The 4,913-nt window shown below is 40.1% G+C and overlaps 1 non-coding gene across 1 annotated transcript; it reads left to right on the top strand.

The window, feature by feature from the left end:
• The first annotated feature begins 3,144 nt into the window (after positions 1–3,144).
• On the top strand, positions 3,145–3,251 carry LOC133289692 (small nucleolar RNA R71). The gene has a single exon (XR_009748518.1). It is a non-coding gene; the product is annotated as a small nucleolar RNA R71 (small nucleolar RNA).
• Positions 3,252–4,913: the final 1,662 nt, after the last annotated feature.

Below are 4,913 nucleotides of genomic sequence, written 5' to 3'. Positions count from 1 at the left end.
GCATAATATATAACATGCAAGAGTTTATCTTTTCTTTGACCTAAGACTGCACCTATAGCATAATCACTAGCATCACACATTAATTCAAAAGGTAATTCAAAATTCGGTGAAGTGATAATAGGTGCGGTAGTCAATTTTTCTTTCAAAAGATTAAAAGAAATCAAACAATCATTGTCAAAGTTGAACTCTTCTTCTTTGGCCAATAATTTGCAGAGGGGTTTGGCTATCTTTGAGAAATCTCTGATGAAACGCCGATAGAAACCTGCATGTCCAAGAAAGCTACGCACACCACGCACATTAGAGGGAGGGGGAAGTTTTTCTATAAGTGAGATCTTTGCTCTATCAACTTCAATCCCCTTCTCTGAGATTTTATGGCCTAAGACTATTCCATCTCTTACCATAAAGTGGCATTTTTCCCAGTTGAGTACTAAATTACTCTCTTGGCATCTCTGCAAAACACAAGCTAAGTTAGTGAGGCAAACATCAAAAGATGAACCGAAGACAGAAAAATCATCCATAAATATTTCAATAAAATTTTCAATCATATCAGAAAATATGGATAGCATACACCTTTGAAAAGTGGCGGGTGCATTGCATAACCCGAAGGGCATACGTCTGTAGGCAAACACACCGTAGGGACAGGTGAAGGCTGTCTTCTCTTGATCTTCTGGAGCAACCGCTATCTGATTGTATCCGGAATAGCCGTCAAGGAAACAATAAAATGAATGTCCCGCTAGCCTCTCCAACATTTGATCTAAGAATGGTAGAGGGAAATGATCTTTTCTTGTAGCGGCATTAAGTCTCCTGTAGTCGACGCACATTCTCCAGCCGGTAATAGTTCTTGTAGGAATCAACTCATTGTTTTCATTACGTACCACTGTGATCCCACCTTTCTTTGGAACTGTTTGTACCGGACTCACCCATGCACTATCAGAGATTGGATAAATCATACCAGCATCCAAGAGCTTCACGACTTCTTTTCTCACAACTTCTTTCATAGTTGGATTCAATCTTCTCTGTGGTTGTCTGACTGGCTTCACCTCATTCTCCATCAATATTTTATGAGTGCAAAAAGATGGGTTTATTCCTTTCAAGTCTGTAATAGACCATCCTATAGCTGTTCTGTGCTCTCTCAACACTTTCAATAATTTTTCTTCTTCGGCGGTTGATAAATTTATGTTGATGATCACCGGGTATGTCTTGCTTTCTCCAAGAAATGCATATTTCAAAGTGGGAGGAAGTTCTTTCAATTCAACCTTTGGTGCACCTGGAATGATATCATCAACTTTCTCTTCTAGCTTTTCAACCTCTTGTTCTCCTTCTGTTGCTTCAGTCGTATTGTGCAGTAGATCTTCTTCTAATGACTCCAATTCCATCAGTGGTTGGAGTATTTCATCAACTGTATCTAGCACTGCATCATTGATCACATCAACCTTGAAGCTATCTCCTCCGTCGGAAGGATGTTTCATAGATTCAAGAACATCAATAGTTACGGTTTCATCATTAACCCGCAACATCAGCTTACCCTGCTCCACATCAATCATAGCCCTTGCAGTGGCTAAAAAGGGCCTTCCCAACAGTAAGGGAATTTCAGCATCCTCTTGCATGTCTAAGATGACAAAGTCTGCAGGGAATATGAACTTATCAATCTTCACCAAGACATCTTCAATAACTCCATCTGGCCTTCTGGTAGATCTGTCTGCTAGCTGCAGTGAAACTTTGGTCGGCTTTAATTCATGAATCCCCAGAGCCTTGCAGATGGATAATGGCATAAGGTTAATACTAGCTCCCAAGTCACATAACGCCTTTCCCACATCAATGTTGCCAATTTCTATGGGAATGCTGAAACTTCCAGGATCTTCAAGTTTTGGAGGCAACTTTTTCTGAATTATAGCACTACACTCTTCCGTCAACGTCACCGTTTCACATTCTTTCAGTTTACGTTTCTTCGATAAGAGATCTTTCATGAACTTTGCGTAATTCGGCATGTTCTCCAAGGCTTCAGCAAATGGAATATTGATTTGTAGCTTTTTGAAGATGTCAAGGAACTTCGAATACTGCTGCTTTTTGATTTCCTCTCTGAACCTCTGCGGATATGGAATTTTTGCATAAGGTGAGAGCTCCAATGGCTTTTCTTGTCTTTCTTGAGCTTTCTTTTTCTCCCATTTGAACTCTTTCTTTTCTGGAACAGCTTTCTCTGCAGTAGGCTCTTTGTCAACTTCTTTCTCTTTTTCTTCTTCAATGGCAGGTCCCTCAACTTTCTTTTTCTCTACTGAAGGCTTAATCACAGGTTCAATTACAATGCCACTTCTAGTGGTAATGGCCTTGCAGTGTGCGTTTGGATTAACGTCTGTATTACTCGGGAAAGTGCCTTGGGTTCTTTCATTGAACTGCCTTGACAATTGACCGATCTGGGTTTCAAGATTCCGGATAGAGGCTTCTTGATTCCGGAATGAGGCCCTGGTCTCCTGCATAAAGGTTGAAGTGTCTTCCCTGAATGCATTGGTACTTTGAACGTAGTCTGATGTGGTCTTGGATAGTTGTGCAAAGGCTTTCTCCCACTCTGATTGTTGTGGAGGTTGCTGTGGTGCTGGCATAGGAGGATTTAGCTGATGATTCGAGCTATAACTGAATCCTGGATGTTGATTTTTATTTCTCCACCCTTGATTCTGGTTATTGCCGTATTGGTTCCTCCCTGGATTATATGGAACTTTCTGATCATGCCAAATTCCATTAACATCTGCAGTTTCGGGTGCCTTGCAGTCATCAGTAGTATGAGCACCTGCGCAAATATCACAAACAATAGAAGAAGTATTAACATGAGCTACTGAAGTATTAGAAGAAACTTGAAAATCAGAAAATTGCTTTGTGAGAGCATCTAGTTGTTGTTGCTGTTTCTTATTAGACTGTAGGATCTGATCATTCTGGGCCAAGATGGCATCATAGCCATCAAGCTTCATAATCCCCGCTCTTCTCTGTGGTGCGGGAGCATTATCATACTCCTGAGAGGCTAGAGACTCTAGTAATTCCAAGGCTTCCTCTGGAGTTTTTGTCTTCAAGGACCCTCCTGATGCAGCATTCACCACTGTTCTTGTGTTCGGCGTCATCCCTTGGAAGAAGGTTCTCGCTTGCTCCCAGGCTTCAATGCCATGTTGGGGACACTTCCTGAGCAGTCCTTTGAATCTTTCCCATGCTTCATATAGAGATTCACTTTCTTTTTGTTCAAAAGAAGTGATATCCGCCTTGAGCTTTGCCATCTTCGAAGATGAGAAAAATTTATCCAAAAATTTGGTTGCCAAGTCGTCCCAGTGAGTGATGCTTCCTTGAGGTAACGATTGCAACCATCCTCTTGCTTCGTCTTTAAGTGAACATGGGAACAACCTGAGCAAAATAGCATCCCGAGACACCCCGTTCATTTTCAAGGTATCACAATATAGCAAGAAGTTTTCCAGATGGATGTAAGGGTCTTCAGTGCTTCCTCCGGCAAATTGGTCTTTCTGAATTAATTGTAAAAGTGCCGGCTTGAGTTCAAAGTTGTTAGCATCCACGTTTGGTCTAACAATACTCGCCGTCTGTGGAACTCGAGCAGGAGTCATGTAATCTCCCAACGTTCTCGGAGGTGGTGGAGGTACATTGTTGTCTCCCATTGCTTCTTCTCTTGGTTCTGTTGAGCTTGAAGCTTCTTTCTCTTGCTGTCTTCTTTCTTTAGCAAGTTTTCTGTTTCTTTTTGCTGTTTTCTCTATCTCCGGGTCGAATTGCAAGGAATCGGTGTCAACGGTACCTCGCATAAACCAGAAAAATAGATTATATAAAATAAGAAAATAAAACTGAATTTAAATAACAGAAAATTAAATAACAGAAAATAAGGTCCAATCTAAAGAATTAATAGCTACTATTAATGTTGAAATAGTAATCCCCGGCAACGGCGCCAAAAACTTGTTGCTACTCACGGCAAGTGCACCGATCGTACAAGTAATATATGATTAAGTAAGAGATCGTTCCCACGAGGATTACGGTTCAAGCACTAATTCACTATCGCAAACTTAGTTGGACAATCGAAAGTGTATTTGGAAACAGGATTTGAATTGCAAAATTAAAATATTAAATATTAAGCTAATTACTTGCAAGAATTAAAGACAAGAAATTAAAGATGTGATTTAACTAATAAAATAAAAACGTAGCTAGGGGTTCGATTTCCTTTAATCTCCTTATTATGATTCGAAGTCCTTCTTTACGTTAACCGTCCTTAATATCAATCTAACCAATTCTTTCGCGTGTTATTAGAGCTCAATCCCTTGTTACCCTAAAACCTTTACAAACTTGAAAGAACCCTAGTTCCCCGGTTATTCCCCAAGAATGCAAGCATTAAGTTCAAGAATCTTAAGGTTACGCAAATTCTATGTCTATCCCTAGAATCATAGCGTTTACGATGAAGTTATCAGATATGGATCACACACCAACATCCCTATTGTCATGCATTTACCGATGATCATTATATAAGATTCAAGCCTATATAAAGCATTAAAAACAGATAACTTCATTCATGATAAAAAGGAAAATTAACGTACGAATTATTCAAAGCATAATAAATCGACTAAAATCCATCTAACCCTAACTACTTAAAGAACTAGCCGGACATGGCAAAATCAAGAACAAAAGAAAATAGAAAAGCTCCCCCAAACTCCATAAGTGATTGGTGGATCTTCAATATCTCCAGTGAACACTTGACGTTGATCCGTCTCCGCCGCTCACGAACATGAATCTGATGTTTCTCCGCGTTCCTTCAGCCTCCGAGCACCCAAGAGTTGTTTAGCAATGTAAAAGTTATATATTTCTGGTCCCCAATGGCCCTTTTATTGGCCAAGAGTTCGTATCCTAGTAGAAAACTCGAATGGGCCTAAGTTGGATCTGTC

Source organism: Gastrolobium bilobum, unplaced genomic scaffold (genome assembly GCF_033153095.1).
Source record: "Gastrolobium bilobum isolate Gb01-03AN ecotype WA unplaced genomic scaffold, APGP_CSIRO_Gbil_v1 utg1031, whole genome shotgun sequence".
Taxonomy (NCBI): domain Eukaryota; kingdom Viridiplantae; phylum Streptophyta; class Magnoliopsida; order Fabales; family Fabaceae; genus Gastrolobium; species Gastrolobium bilobum.
This window is presented reverse-complemented; position numbering and strand designations above follow the sequence as displayed.